Source organism: Pteronotus mesoamericanus, unplaced genomic scaffold (genome assembly GCF_021234165.1).
Source record: "Pteronotus mesoamericanus isolate MK-2021 breed Mesoamerican mustached bat unplaced genomic scaffold, CSHL_Meso_final contig_130, whole genome shotgun sequence".
NCBI classification, from domain to species: Eukaryota; Metazoa; Chordata; class Mammalia; order Chiroptera; family Mormoopidae; genus Pteronotus; species Pteronotus mesoamericanus.
In genome coordinates, this window is record NW_026555060.1 from 12167934 (window position 1) to 12184339 (window position 16406).

A 16406-nucleotide genomic window follows, 5' to 3' on the forward strand; every position below is an offset into this window, starting at 1 on the left:
TGGCACTGGAGGCAGGGCTCAGCTTTCTGTGAGCAGCCCAGGTGAGGCATGGGCTGCCCGGCGTGGGGTAGGCACCAGGTGCCTTGGGGGAAGGGGAGAGAAAGTAGGATCCAGCAGGCACATTTCCCAGCTTCCTGCTGTGTCCGGGGCAGACTCCCTCTCAGCCTGGTCTTAAGCAACGAGCTGTGTTATTTTAACACAGTTCTGCCCAGGGACCCTCACAAGACTACGACCTGTCCTCCTCACATGCCAGACAGTGCGGTTTGGGTCTTCACATCAGGGGAAAAGGCTTCTCTTGATGTGTGCTACACAGAAATGTAGCATTTGGAGTCTGGGAAACATTAAGCCGTTGGCCCACGGCTGGGGGACCCAAGCTCCTTGATCCTCCTGGTTCTGCTCAGCCCTCCAAGTCCCCGTGGCCCTCGTCTCCGCACCTCTCTCCTCTGGGGCAGGGGCTGCTTTGGCCTTTTGCCCATGTGGACACCAAGTGTTCAGTGCTTCTGGCCTCTCTCTCGTCATCTATTTAAGCAGCTCTTCCAGGCCTGACAGGTGCCCAGGGCAAATCTCTGAGATGACCCAGGACTGACCGCTGGCCCTTGGCCACGGCCATAGCCATTCAGAGCCCCACGTTTCTCTTCGCCTCCTGCACTCGCCACAGTGGTGGTCTGGCCTCCCAGTTAGACAGCCCAGTGCCAAGAGGGAGAGCAAGGAACCCCATAAGACTTGGGGAATGAGCCAGAAGCCTGAGCTGCCTGTCATCACCACACCCTGGGACTTCCTTGACACATGTAAGAGGTGAGATTTCACTGGCCCTGCTACCGAAACCAGTGCTGGGGGCATCAGCATATGTGCTGACAGGTGTCCCCTCTCCCCAGGGTCAAAGCCTTGGCCCAAAGAGAAAACAAAATAATACTACAGCTGCTGTGTATTGAGCCCCAGTAAGTAACAGGCGCTATGCATGAATTCTTTCTCTAAATCTTATCAACTAGAGGATATATTCTTTAATCTTTATTTTCATAGATGAGGAAACTGACGCTCAGAGAGGTTAAATGACTTGCCCAAGGTTTTGTAGCCAGGAAGTAGAAAAGCTAGGACCTGGTGACTCTATTTGGGGACCCTGCGTTCCTTCCTCTAGAGAGCGCTGCTCAAGTTCGTCCAGCCAGCCGGTCATTCTAGGGCCCTGTTACAAACTCTGGTCCCAAGGTCCACTCTGGTGGCCACTGAGGAAAGGGGCAGGTGGTGTGGCACTTGCCAGCCAGGGTCTGACTCTCAGAGACATTGCCCACCCGCTCAGTGGTGTTTCACTCCACAACGCAGCCGGAGCTCCCAGCACAGATGTCCCTGGACCAGGCCTAATCAAATGCTATCAGACCTTCCTGAAATTTAGTAGGAGCCTGGCAGACAGCGCTGAGATTTGAAGGTAGAGGGAAAGCCGTGGTGGAAGGAAAGGGGAAGCCGAGGCCTGGATAGAAGCATTTCTGAACACCCAATGTGCAATGGCCCCTTGGAGCTGACACAACAGCTTCCTGGAGCCCGGAGCCCAGCCTACTGAGGCCCAAACTTCAGGTGTGTGTGAGGGAGTGTGTGCGCGTGTATATGCACACATGCACCGTGCATGTGTGTGTTCATGTGTGGGTGAGTGTGTGGGCAGGTGTATTTTGAGGGGAATGCAGATTCTCACCGGCGAGCTGGGGTTTGTACTCAGAGACACCAAAGGCCAAACACCTGCTTCATGCTCTAGCCCACTCTGGGGCCTCTGTCTAAAGCAGCCTCTTTTATGGACGAAAAGAAAAGCCCCACACAATTTAAGAGGCCACCAGGAGAGCTGGTTATGATTTTTAAGAGCTAATGCTGCCACCCACGACTCACTGTTTATGAACGACCTTTGCTCACCATCACTATGTAAACTGTGCAAGACATTGTATCCATGTGGGCCACCAAAGCCTTTGGTGGGCAGGGTCAGGCAGCACTGCCCCAGGTGTGGGAGGAGAAAGCGCCCCACTGCGCCGGAGGGGATGAGAGCCGGGAGGCAGCTGCTCCTGCGCGCAGCTGTGGGGGCCTCTGTTGAGGAGACAGAGCCCGTTCAGTTCTGCAGCCAGGCACACACGGAGGAGCCGGCCCGTAAATCAGCCACAGGCTCACATGTTCCGGAAGGCTCCTGCAAGCCTGGGGGCCGGGCAGGCCGGCTGCCTGGGTACAGAGGAAGAAAACAAAGGAAGAAGCGGGTGGGGGGAACCAAGGGTCTGAGCAGCAGAGGTGGAAGCATGCAGACTCCTGCCCCAGAGCCGTGGGGGACCCAGGGCGCTAGAACCCCTGGGCTGCTGAGGTGGGCCCAAGGCCGCCCAACCTGGTGCCAGCGGTCCTGAAGCCTGGAGCGGGGACGAGGGTGAGTTTGTTTTGCTCCCGGACCTGCCTCAGCTAAAAGGCACTTCTGGTTAAGAGCAACAGGAATTGATGTGCCAGGTGAGGCCCACCCTTCAAACTCCTCCTTCCAACTTCCACAAGGGTCCCGCACATCGAGGTAAGACTCACTAACTGGTGGAAGGAGCAGGGTCCCTCCACTCGGGGCACCCAGCAATGTCAGCAGGCGTGGAGACCACCTCCTTCAGAGTCACGGACACACCCAAGGTTAACAAGGAAGCTGAAAGCGGGATCAAGAGTTCTGGTGGTCTGCCCAGGGCCCAAAGCAACAAGGTGACAAGCTCAGAGCCCTGCTCTGTGGCTGCAGAATTTCTGAGATGCACTTGCTGTCTGAAACAATGACACTGAAATAAAGCCTAACAGGTTCATAGCCTAAAATAGTGACTGTTTGGTTTAAAAAAAAAAAATGCCATCAGCTCCAGCTCTTTATTTTGCTTTGGCTTCCCCACTCCACCCCCATCACCCACTGCAGACAAAAGCAGGAATTAATCACTATTATTCATAGAGCAGCGCAGGTCCTGCAGGCGTCACCCACAGATGCTCATTCCTCGGGGAGGAGGTGAACAGCTTCAGGGTGTGTGGACTTTCAACACTATGGAAACAAAGAGAGGAGAATGGAGGCAGAGGAGGGAGACAATAACAGGAAAGTGGAGAGACAGGCTCCGATTCTGTGGTTTATTCTCTCTTCAAAGGCCCACGGCCCCTTGTCTATCTATTTTATTTGCAATGCTGTGGAAGTTTACCATCACAAACATTGGGAAACAGCTTTCTTAAGGCAAAACTCTTTTTAGTATTTAGAAAGGCATAATTTCTTTTGGCTATAAATAAAGGTCTTTTCAAAACTAATGGGAAAGTTGTACAACAATGTTAATGAAATGATGTCACTGAAATACACTTAAAGATGGTTAAAATGGTAAATTTCATATTACTATTATGTATATTTTACCACATTTTTTAATCCTCACCCAAGAGAAACATCAATGTGAGAGAGAAGCATCAGTGGGTTGCCTTCCACACACCCCAGACCCAGCATTGCATGCGCCAGGACGGGGCCCGAACTTGCAGCCCAGGCACGGACCCTGACTGGGAATCCAACTCGCAACACTTCGGTTGTAGGATGATGCTCTAACCAACCGAGCCACACTGGCCAGGCCTTACCACAACTTTGAAAAAGAAAAAACAAAGGCCCTAATGGGAATAAAGAGAAAAGTGTTCCATTGTTTCTGGGTTGAGCCCCTGGAAAGATCAGATAAGCTCTCTACTGCTCATCGGAGCACAGAAAACCTTGAGCTCCCAGCCCTGACCAGTGATAGTGCCCAGCGGGGCACACCTTGGTTTTGGGCAGCCTGCTCCATCCTCTGACCTCACCCTTAGAATCCAGGACAGATAGATCTAAGACTCTGGTGTCCACAGGACTACAATGTGGGTGTGGCTGAGCTCAGAGCATTCAGTCCAGTTTGCTTCTGCACTAAGTCTAGGAGCAAAGCAAGCCAGTAAAACAGGACAAGTGGAATATAGAAACTGAGACAGCTGAACAAACTGGTCAAGCAATTTATAGCCAGATATGGAAGGCCACCTCCCTAGAGACAACATTTAAGCCTCAGTCGTATTTCAGCTCCAGGTCCAGAAAAGCAGCAAAACCAGGTGGGCAACACCAGGATCGCATGCAATGACTAAAAGCCCCATGCTCAGTCACAGACCAGCCAGTGGGGACCACGGCCCTGAAAGGGCACACCTGGAAAACTGGTGAATGTTCTCCTGAAAGCCTCCCCTGAGACCTCCCCTAAGAATCCTGCCTGCAAGAGAGAGAGAGAGATAAGAGCCTCAGGACAAAGGGCCCAACACACGCTCGCTCTCCCTCCGGGGAGCAGCCCATGCCATTCCCTTCCCCCATATATTCCCCCACAGGCACACACGTCCTAAACTCTAAAGGTCCCCACAAGACTTGCAACCAGGGGAGCAATGGGCAGCAGTAGCTTGTCCCTGACTAACCCCTCAACCTGTCCCCAAGAGTCCCTTTTCTCTGACTCCCCAGGGAGCTAAAGCAGCCCTGCTTAGGCTCCCCTGTTGCCTCTTCTATGCTAGGCCCTTCCTTGTTTCACTGTCCCCAGTTTTAATAAAAGTACCCCCGTAGTCACCTGGACTTGTGTTATGAAATCCTTCCTGCACAAAGTCAAGAACCCACACACGACAGCTGGCCCTCAGCAGCCCCGCTCAGGGCTGGGTCTGGTGACAGGTGGAGAGGGGCTGACTCTCAGGAACTGTGTCCCAAGGTGATGCCCTGCAGGGCAGACTATGAACGCACTCCTCAAAAGGTGTGCCAAACTAGACAGAGACCTTCCCTCCTGGAACCCCGGGGGAGGCAGGTAAGCACAGTCTGTGTGGGCACAGGGCCAGGGGAGGGGTGGCCGGCGCACACAGGAAGGACACTGTCCCAGAGAGGAGGACATTTGAGGATCTGTGCTGGCAGGGGCCCAGGGGCATAAAGCTCAGGTCATAAAAAAGGGACTTCAAAAAATACATGATTATTTCCTCCAAAAGTAGAACGCAGATTCGCTATATGATACGCCCAAAAGAACTGAAAGCAGGGACTCAGATACCTGTACGCCAGTGTTTGTAGCACCATTATTCACAATAGCAAAAGGCGGAAACAACCCAGGTGATCATCAATGGGAGAATGGATAACAAAATGCGATAGATGTAGATATAGGTATAGGATGGAATTATTATTCGACCATAAAATGGATTGAAACCCTGACACATGCTACAACGTGGATGAACCTTGAAAACATGTTAAGTGAAATAAGCCAGACACATCCGGTATGATTCCCTTTCCATGAGGCGCCTAGAGTAGCCAAATTCATAGGCACAGGAAGTGGATTAGAGGTTACCTAGGGCTGGGGGAGAGGGGGAGAGTAGAAATTATTGTTTAAATGGGGACAAAGTTTCTATCTGGATGATGAAAAAGTTCTAGCGATGGTAGCACAAAATTGTGAATGTACTTAATGACACGGAATTATACACATAAAATGGTTAAAATGGTAACTTTTATGTTATGCATATTTTACCACAATAAACTTATTTTTTCAGTTACTTCACTCCTCAGAAGAAAAATCCCACATCGCTCCCAGATGACATAAGGTTCCCACAGGCTGAGAGAGAAGACATACACACTAGAGTTAGGTGGACTTTTGATTCCTGCAGTAGCACACCAGACTTAGACCAAGTTGCCCTCTGGAAAAAAAATACACACAAACTCCTTGAAAACATCAATAAGCTGACCAGATAGTAACTAGCAAGTTAGAACCTAAGGGGAAATGGGAACCCAGGGAGGTGGCCTAACATTAAAGTATCTAAGTTACTTTTACTCTGAGGGCTGTTGCTAAAATGGGTAAACTAAGTGGGTTTCATGTTTAACCATCTCTGGGGCAAAGAAACAGAAGCCAAGGCCTGGGGCCCCACCAGGATAAGGAACTTAACAGGACACTTTTCCACGTGGAGGCCCGCCCTTGGGCTGCACCCGCTCCCGACCCACACGCACACAGGCCCCGGGGCTCACAGGGAAAACTGGCGAGGCTGCTGGCAAGGCCAGGGAGGCAAGAAGCAAAAGGAAAGGGAACGGTACATCCCTGGCCACAGGCCCCGGAATGGACTGGCAACCTAAACTCACAGGGAAACTCAAACTAAGGATTTGGTGTAAGGTGGTTCCAGGTGGCCCCAGCCCACGGGGTGTGCGCAGGGTCAGTGAAGGTTAGCGACCACCACCACCACCATGAACACCTACGTCCCCAGCACCACCTCTACCGTCCTTTCTGCCTTTCCTGTCCTCTGCCCACGCTGGCTTCCTCCAGCTTCCTGGGGGCCCCCACGCTCACCTGCCCCCGGCCCTTCCCTTGGGCTCTGCACTCTCTCGGCGACCAGCTAACTGCTATTCATCCTTTAGACCCGACTCCAGGGGCATTTCCTCAGGAAGTTTGCTCTGACCCAAGTCTAAACCAGATCCCTTTGTAAATATACTTTTTCAGACCTTTGGTCCCTACTTTGAGAGCACTTAAACCAGTTTTGAATTACACATTTATTAGTGGGATTATTTGATTAACATCCCTCCCTAGACTATAAACACCCTGACAGCAGGAAGTATGTGCGGTAACATTCATCACAGACTCCACTGTCTAACACGGTTTCCCTCGGGCCCTTTATCATACACTCATCTTTCTGAAATTTAGTTTCTCCCCTTGTATAATGGAATAATAAGATCTACCTACCTATCTTCCAGGGCCCTTATAAGGATCAAGTAAAAGCCAATATATAACAAATGTAAAGACATTTTTGAGGATTGTAGCTGGAAATACCAAATTTTGCTATATAACACTGGGTTCTTATTATAAACCAGGCACTATGCAAAGTGCTTCAAACACATTATCTCATTTAATTCTTTTTAAAAACCGTGAAAACAGTGTTATTGTTTGAATTCTACACATAAAGAAACCAGTGTCCTAAAAAGTTCAAGAAATTTGCTTTGACTCCAGTCGAGAAATTGGAGATCTGAACTCCGGTCTCTCTGACCCCAATACGCTCTTAACCCCTTGCCTTGCTCCGCTTGCTCCAGCGCTGCTCTGAGGCAGCAGCGGCCACCGGGGACTGAGTGTGTGGTTGGCTAGGAATAAGGGGGGGAACATCAGAAGTCCTCTTACCCATGTCCTTCCCACTCCACTGAAATAAGTCTAGTTACTCAAGCACAGCATTCCCTCATAGAAAGGCAGTTTGGCAAGACCCTGGATCTGCTGGTGCAACCCAGTTCCAGAGAGCATCGCAACACCTGCCACCTCACAGGGATCCTCCCACGACTTTGGTGATGGAGCCCCCTGCCCTGTCTGGCCCAAGATCTGCTTCAGTTCACGATGGCTCGCCTGTTGCCCTCCACCCGCAGGCGGTCCCTGAGTGTCCGAAAGATCATTGAAGGAGAGGCTGATGCTAGAAAAAGTGCTTTCTCACTTAACAAAAGGAAAAAAAAAATTGATCTTTCAACCTTAAGAGAAAAGGCAGCTTTAAGTTTTTGCCTCTGTCTCCAAATTTAAAAGCAGTGTTTCCAAATTTCTTGAAGAGAACTGCACTTCAGTCTACTTGGAACCAGTGTTTCCATTTTGTTCTTTGGAAAGCCTTCCTGCATTTATGGCCAAGCTGTTTTCCACTTCACTCACCCCCGGAGCTGCCTCCGTGTTTCGCGCGCAGCCTAGAGGTATACGCCCTTCAAATCTCTGGGTCAAAAGATGAAGAGCGGCACAGCTATTTAGTTTATATCTACATATACTAAGTTTACTTTCTGCAAACAGGCATTTCCAAGGAAATTAAACCACCACACACACGGGCAAGCATGCACACACACATATGCGCATACACAACCATCCCAGCTGTATTTTCACCAAAGATAAAGAACAGAGCAGATAAATCCATCTGACAGGTAATTTACCATTAACAGTTTGACTTCATCGGTCTAGCCACAATGCATTGTGAACCAGGAAAATTAAACAAGTCAAGAGGATGATAGTATCAGTGCTGTTTATTTTCCATTACCTAACAGCACAATTATTCTCAATAATAAAATATAACCATTTTCTAAGAAAAAATTGAAGCAGTTCAGCAAATAAAGGAGTACTATTAACGTTTTAAGCAGATTCAGCTACTTGGAGAAAGAGATCAAGTGTCTGTTATTGATGACCAGTGTGACAACTCAAAAACCATGCCGATTTATCACTTTGTTTAGGTGAAATGAAGGGAAATAGGGCGTTCTCTGGACAAATCACCTCTACATTCACTAAATGAAAGATGTTTTTCTCCTTCCCTTTGAATGTCATACAAAAATGTAGTCATTTATAAAATGAATTGACAGTTCTGTGTCCATTACTCCAACCCAAAGCAACATAGGACAAGCTGTTGAAAACTTATGTTAATATGAAGTAGATCAGTAATGTCACACATTCTCTGGTGCGCTAAGTGCAGTATAAGCTCATCCAAAAATGACCGAGACAAGAATCTTAATAGACCCCACTGCCTATCAGAATTTTCAGAATTCAAGATTTCAGAAACAGGTAAGTCGTTGGAGATTAGCCTCAGACTCAAATATAGCTGTCCTATGAGGAAATTTTCGTCCCATTGATCTGCTTTGAAAGAATAGTGGAATGCAACTTTGAAAAAAATTTAGACTTCTTAAACTTCAAATGTAATTTTAAGTTTACCATTGTGTCTCCTTTAACCAGTCACCAGAGCAGCTAAGAATCCAAGAACAGTTTCAGTTTCAAGACAGCGTCTTCCTTGAAGAGGAAAGATAACAATAACACCAATGCCTAACGGGCAAAAAATGCAGTTTCTAAAACCTATAAGGTCAGTCTTAGCTCCTTCTACCAAAAAGATTAAATTGAGGGCTCCTTTAAGAGGGGAGGAATAATAATAATATGTAGGGAGGGCCACAGTTTACAGGAAGCAAAGCACATAAAATTGGAAGGATCTAAAGAGGGTGGTGCATATGTTGTTTCTCATTCAACTTTCACCAACTAGTTTAGCATCCATTAGATGATTCTTGCCTGAATCACTTATCACTTATACTTTCATGGTTACTATTCCCTTCTTTTGTTCATCTGTTAACTGTCTTGTTGGTCTTTCATTTCTTAGTTTCTTAGAGGTCTTTAAACATTAAGATTAGCGCTTTTTCTATAACAGAGTCTCTTTCTTCCTTTTGTGTCAGTCTTGGTTTTTTTCCCCCCTAGGTTTTTGTCCATGTTATCTAAAATTTCAAATGTATTGGTGTATTTCCATAAAAACCCTTATTACCTTTTAGATATCTCTAAAATTTGTGATGATGTCCACCTTTTATTACTGATATGAGCTGTGTTCTTTCTCCAAAGATTTATTATCAGCTTTAATCTTTCTTAAAAGAACCACCTTTTGGCTTTACCAATCCCTTCTATATTACATTTACCTTTTATTTATTTATTTTTCTTTTAACTTCATTATTTTCTTCCTTTTACTTTGTTGGGTTTAATTTGTTATTAATTTACAATGTTATATATCATTCAGTTAAAGTATTTTTAAATTTCCATTTGATTTTGCCTTGGACCTATTGAGACAGCACAGGGATTTGGACCCAGGAATAGAAAATACCAGGTGGCCAGGAAGCCAAGTTAAGACCAGGTGGCTGGGAGGAATTCAGGCAAAAATGTCACCACTCCCCCACTTCCTACTCAAAAACGCAGAGATAGCTGATCTCCTCTCCCTTCTGTCTGCTTCAACTACTGACCCACGTGTGCAGCTGATCACGGTCTGACCACTGTCTGACCTTCCTAGGGTGGCGGTAGTAAGCAGCTTGCCATCTTGCCCTCTCAGCACAGGGAAAAGCATAGTTACCAGGAAACACAGAGGGAAAAGAGTCACCCAACCCTGAAGTAAGAAGCTTGGAAAGCCTGCCTTTTCGCACAAAGTTTCGTTGTCCCCAGCTTATAAAAGCAGCCAAGCAGAGCCAGCCCCTCTGTGCTGCCTCCCTTGTGTTTATATAGTTATGTTTTTGATACTGATTTCTTGCTTCACTCCACTTCTCTTTATAATTTGAATCCACTGAAAATCATTGAACTTTTATTGCCCAACCTATGGTCAACTTTGGTAAATGTTTCATATGCGCTTTAAATATGCACTCTAATATGGTTGGGTCCCGTGTTTAAATGTTTATCTCCTTGCCAATATTTTGTAAGGATGTTCTACCAGTTATTGAGAGGTGTATTGAAATTTCCCATGATTGTGGGTGTGTCCATTTCTTCTTTCAGTTCTGTCAGTCTTAGCTCCCTATTATATTGCAGCTATGTAAAAGGGTGCATACAATTTAGAATTTTTGTGTCTGGCCCTTTTATCAACATGAAATGTCCCTCTGTATCTGTTATAATGCTCTTTTACCTTGAAGACTAATCTGTAACTTAAACAGCTTTCTTTTGTTAATGTTTACATATCTTTTCCATTCTTTTAAACTTCTCTGTATGTTTATATTTAGGGAGATATATTTGTAAGTTTTGGCTTTGTTTTGCCCAGTACAATACACTTTTTAAGTAAATCACTTAGCCTGTTTACATTACATGTATTATTTTTGTTTGGCTTACTATTTGTTTTGTTCTATTTTTCCCACCTATTTTTTATTACTTTCTCCTCTCTCCTTATTTTTGCATTTTGAATACCGCAGTTTTCAATATTTCATATCCCTTACTATTCTTTTATAACTACCATATATTACAACATGCCCTGATTTATTAAATCTAAATTAGTACTTTCACCAGTTCCTAAACAATATCAATACTTCAGAATATTGTCTCGATTTACTTGCTTCTCATAATCATAGTCATTTGAGTACACACACAAATCATACCTACATATTTACCTTTTTAGTACTTTTCATTCCCTCCTTCATCTCCATTCTTTCATCTGGGATCATTTTCCTTCTGCCTAAGGAACCACATTTATTATTTCCTTTATTGAGAAGATACTGTAACAAATTCTCTCCACTTTCATTTTTCTAAAAATTGTCTTTTATTTTTTTTCGTCCTCTGTGAAAGGTGCTGTTGAGAATTTAAGGAGTATTGAACACAATTCCAATTTGTGGGAACTTTTCTCGCAGCACCAACAAACAGCTCTCAGATACCACCTGGGTGTCCTACAATTCAACTCAGTCCTGATACTATCTACACAGAGACAGTGGTAGTCCTACCAGACTGCCCCCAACCCCACTTCAGAGGCCAGTGACAAGCCCAGGTTATCATCTGGCTTCTGACAGACCAGCTAGACATCAGAGGTTCCGGTGATCACTGCTTAAGTTCTATTTCTTTGTTAGGACAGCTAACAGAACTGAGAGAAACATTTTAGTTGTCAGATCACTGGTTTATTATGAGGATAAACTCAGGAACAGGGGGATGGAAGACATATACCACAGAGCATGGCATGTGGGAAGCGGGCAGTTTTCACACCTCCTCTGGGCACGTCACTCTCTCAGCATCTCCGTGTTCACCAACCCAGAAGCTCTCCGGACACTGCCCTTAGGGCCTTTTATGGACACTTCATTACATAGGCAAGATTAAAACATTGGCTGTTAATGATCATTTCAACTCCAGCCCTTCTCCCTCCCTGGGAATCCAGAGGGTTGGACAGAAAGTACCAACCCTCTAATCACAGGGTTGGTTCCCCTGGCAACCAGGCCCCATCCTCGCAGTGACCTCATTAACATAAACCCAGTTGTGGTGGAAAGGGGCTTGTTATAAATAACAAGACACACATTTCATCTTTATGGCTCTGAAGAGATTTCAGGAACTGAGGGCCAGAGGCCAAATATTATGATGAAAGATACTTCCATTGCTATTATTGCCCAGGAAATTCCAAGGGTTTGGGGAGCTGCGAGCCTGGAACTATAAACAAAGACCAAATTTATATTTCTTTTAACTCACAATATCACAAGTGTAGAACTTCAGGTTTGCAGGTTACTCTCACCACTTTACTTTTTTGATGAGAAGTCAGCAGCCAATTTTATTGCTCCTTTAAAAGTAATATTGTCCCCCTTTTTATTTTTGGCAGTTTCCCTGTGATGTCCCTAAGGTGTGGTTTTCTTTGTATTTATATTGCATTGTAGAGCTTCCTCAATCTATGGCTTGCTGACTTTTAACCTATTTTGGAAAAATTCCAGCCATTATCTCTTCAAATAGTGCCTCTGCCATATTCTCTCACCTTTCCTGGGCTTCTTACTGAATATATGCTAAATTCTTTTTTCACCATGTCCCATATAAACTTTACTTCTTTATTTTCTATTCTTTTCTCTCATTGTTTCATTCTGTATATTTTCTTTTGACATTATCTTCTGGAATAATTCTCTCTTTAGCTGTATCTAATCAGTAAACTTATCAACTGAGTTCTTAATTTGTTAACTGTATTTTTCAGTCCCAGAATTTTCATTTGAATCTTACTGTAATTTCTAGTTCTCTGATGAAATTCTGAATCTCTTCACTTAATGTTCTGAACATACTAATCACAGCTTTTGTAAAACAGGACAATTCCAATATTAGGAGCTTGCATGTAACTTTCTATTGTCTGGGTTTTTCTTGTACTGAATTTGTCAATTATTGCTTTATTCTCTGGTTATTTTTTTTACTAAATGGCAAACATTGTACTTATGAAACTGTTGAGTTAGACGTTCTGGATGATACACAGTCCAGCAGACTTTTTTTTTTTTTAATTGTGGCATAATTTACATGCCACAACACAGAGATCTTAAGTGAATAGTTCTATAAACTTTAACAAATACATAACCCAAATACATAATTAAAGGATGGCACATTTTAGCAGTCCTCGTGCCTCCTTCCCAATAAATTGCCTCTCCCCACAAAATTAATTTCAAGAGATGAGTGTATAAGCATATTGTGGTATAGACACACAATGGAATACCACTCAGCAGTAGAAGACTGATATACCTGTGTGAATCACAAAACCTTATTCCCAAGGAAGTTGGGCAGAAAAGAATGTATGCAGTATGCTTACATTTATGTGAACCTCTAGAAAAGTCAAATCTAGTCTGTAGTTATAGAGACCCCATCAGTGGTTGCTTGGGACCAGAAGTGAAGGATACTGGCTGAAAAGGAGCACATGGAACTTCTGAAGACGATAGAACGCTCTGTTGTTACTTGATAGTGGTTTACACGGGTCTATACATTTGTTAATACTAAATCACACTGTACACTCGAAATTGGTGCATTTCCTTGTATGTAAATTATACCTCGACAATATTGACTTTAAAAATGTTAGCCAGCTTCTCTGGACAGTCCACCTGGTAAAAGTTAATCTGCTGCAGCCAGAAGTATGTTTATTAATATACCATACTTTGCCCTGCATAATGAGTACTTTTTTGCCCAAACTTTTGAGTGAAAACTAAAGATGTTTTATACATGGGCAGTATCTGAAATACCTTGTGTATGTTCTTGTATTTAGTTATTTGTTACATAAAATTTCTTGTACCACTGTTAAAAAAGTGAATGCTAAAATTCCTTTACAAAAAAAATCTAAATATACAAAATTGAATTAAGAAATTAAAATTAAGATCTTTTTCCATGAAAGTTTGTGTCAAAAACACAGATGCACATTATGCACAGAAAAATATTTTTGCATGTTATGTCAACCTTATTAATATTCCCAGTTCCACATTATCTGCATCTCTTTATGCTTTGTTATTAATAAAAAATTTTAACCACATGGTATTAAGAGGAAATTTAGGTCAAAGATATTCTTGTGGTATATCACTAGGCTACTTTATTAACACTCTCACTATGTAACAGCTGGTTGTTTCTCTACAAGTACCAGAAACTGAAGTATCTCTCTCTTTATCCACAGGACATTGTGTGCTTGCTGAATCCAGGATCGTATTTACAGCATTCCTTTCATTGACCTACCCATTTTTTTTCTTGGGAAAGAATTGTCCATTTGAGGTTTCTGAATATTGTCTGTTATCTACCAGACATACCAACATATGTTCTTGAATTCCATCTGCAAGTTTTTTAAGAAGCAGGGACATACTGCAATGTCGTTGGTTTGGTCCTGAAAATAGGTCATTTGAGACTTTCCATGGCTTTTCTGGGTTCTGTTATCTATTTGAAGATTATTTTACTTGCTGGGGACGTCTTTCTTGTGTTGTACTTCTTGGTCTGCATATATCTTAAGGCATTTTTTGTTAATTAGCACTTTTTAAAGGACTATACAATCTCCCTATTGGCCCTCATTTAGTCTTATTTCTCTAAGCAATTAAATCTTTAATGCTCAACCACCAGTTATTATGCTGATGTCTCTTAAGACATTTCGAGAGCCTGGAACTCATTCTGTAATAGATTTTTTAAAAAAGATTTTATTTTCAGAGAGAGAAGGGAGGGAAACATCGACTGGTTGCCTCTTGCTTGCCCTCAACTGAGGACCTGAACCACAACCCAGGCATGTGCCCTGACAGAATGGAATTGGCAACCTTTCGGTTTGCAGGCCAGTGCTCAATCTACTGAGCCACACCAGTCAGGGCTCGTTCAGTAATAGATTCTTAAAGATGGGATCATGGGAAGTATGTTTTGAATCCATAAATGCTGATAACAATTTGTACCTTTTATCCTTGAAACTATTTTGTTGGACAGAAAACCCTTGACTGACTTTCCTTAAGAATCTTAAATACATTGCTCCATTTTCATCTGGTAGAGTGTTACAAGTTCTGATAATCTAATACTTTCCCTTACAAATCACATGCCCTTGTCAAACGGATGCCCAAAAGGTTTGCTTCTTTTCCTTTACAGTTCAGTGATTTCACTGGAATGTCTTGATAGTGGTCATTTTAGGTCAATGTTAATTATTTGGTGTGCTCTTTCAATACATAATTTCCAATTTCAGGAAAGTATTCCAGTATCTTTTGCTTGCCTTTTCTTCATGAATCGCTATTAATCCTGTTTGATTTGTTTTGCCTTTCCTCAATGCCACTTTTTAATATTTTTAAGGTATCTTTAAATCATTTAAAAAAATTTTACTTTTTTTAATCATTATCTAATTCATTGTTTTTATTTACAATTCTTAAGTATTTGAGTTTTGCCATCTTATTTCTTAGTTTTTAGTCAGATTTATGTTGTTCATGTTGTATCATTTCTTATAGACTTGGAGCTCATATTGGAACAACAGGTTCTAGTTTTTTGCAGGCATGTGTTTCTGGCATGCTTCTGGTTTCCATAGGAAGGTTTCTTGTTTTTATACTTTTATATGGAATTTGGCGTTGATACTATTATTTTACTTCATGTAAAATTACCTTTCCTGAACTTTTGGAGTAAGAATTCAAGAGAGCTTCATTAACATCACTAGTTCATCCTTGTGTTTTTGCATTGTGTTAAAAAATATGGCAGCTTGATTCCTGGGATTTCCTGGCTCTATCCACCCTTCCCCACCATGATCTAGGTGGTCTCTTGTGTCTATTGTCCCAATCTTGCCCGATTTTGATTTCACTCTTGGCAATTTTTCCATGTCAGGTGTACTAGTATTTCAGCCCCTTCATTCTTGACAATCACATTGCAGTTTTCCTGTTTTCAGGTCTATCAGACGTTACCCTATTTCTTCTTTCTTGTCCCTCTCTGATACCAGTATCATTAGAGTTGTTGGAGCTTTGTCCCCATCTACTCAAATTATGCATGTTGTGAGGACACCGTTACCTGGTTTTGCTGTCATGTTGTTTTAACATGTAAATTAAAAAACTATTGTTTCCACTACCATCTTCCCAGAATCCTCCATATATTTAATATTAATACAGGAAGTATGATGGTTACTTGTGTGACCATTACTAATATTGTTAAATCCATGCTTTTCTTGACACTTTGAGAATGTTCCGCTCTACATTTTATTATTTCGTGCTAGGATGACCCATCTATTTAAAATCAGGCCTTCATCAAAGCCTTCAGCATTTTTTGTATTTGACAAATCTGCCTTACTTCAACTCAACAAGTACTCAAGAATTATGTCATTCAACACATGCTGCTCAATGACGTAGCAATAAATTTTAGCTCAGTCTCAGTAGGTGGGCATGACCACAATGTGAGTGGCTGACTTGAAAGGCACACTAACGGAACTACTGCGATTGACCATTTTAAGTTCACTTTCTCAACATGGGTATATGTCAGAATTGAATATATACTGTTTGACATATTACCAATCTCAACATTGTAAACATAAAAGCAGGGATTCTGTTTTGCTTACCATTGTATTCCTGGGAGTTAACACTATGCCTGAACAGCTAAAACAAATTCACCAAATTTGTTGAATAAATGGGACCTTAGCAGACTGTTTATAATAAAAGTCTCTTCCTAACCTTTCTTCAGTGGAAGATGTTTCAATACTACCATTTAAAATAGCAATTTCATATTGTCTGATGCTGGTTTTGTAAAACCATTAATGCCAACTAA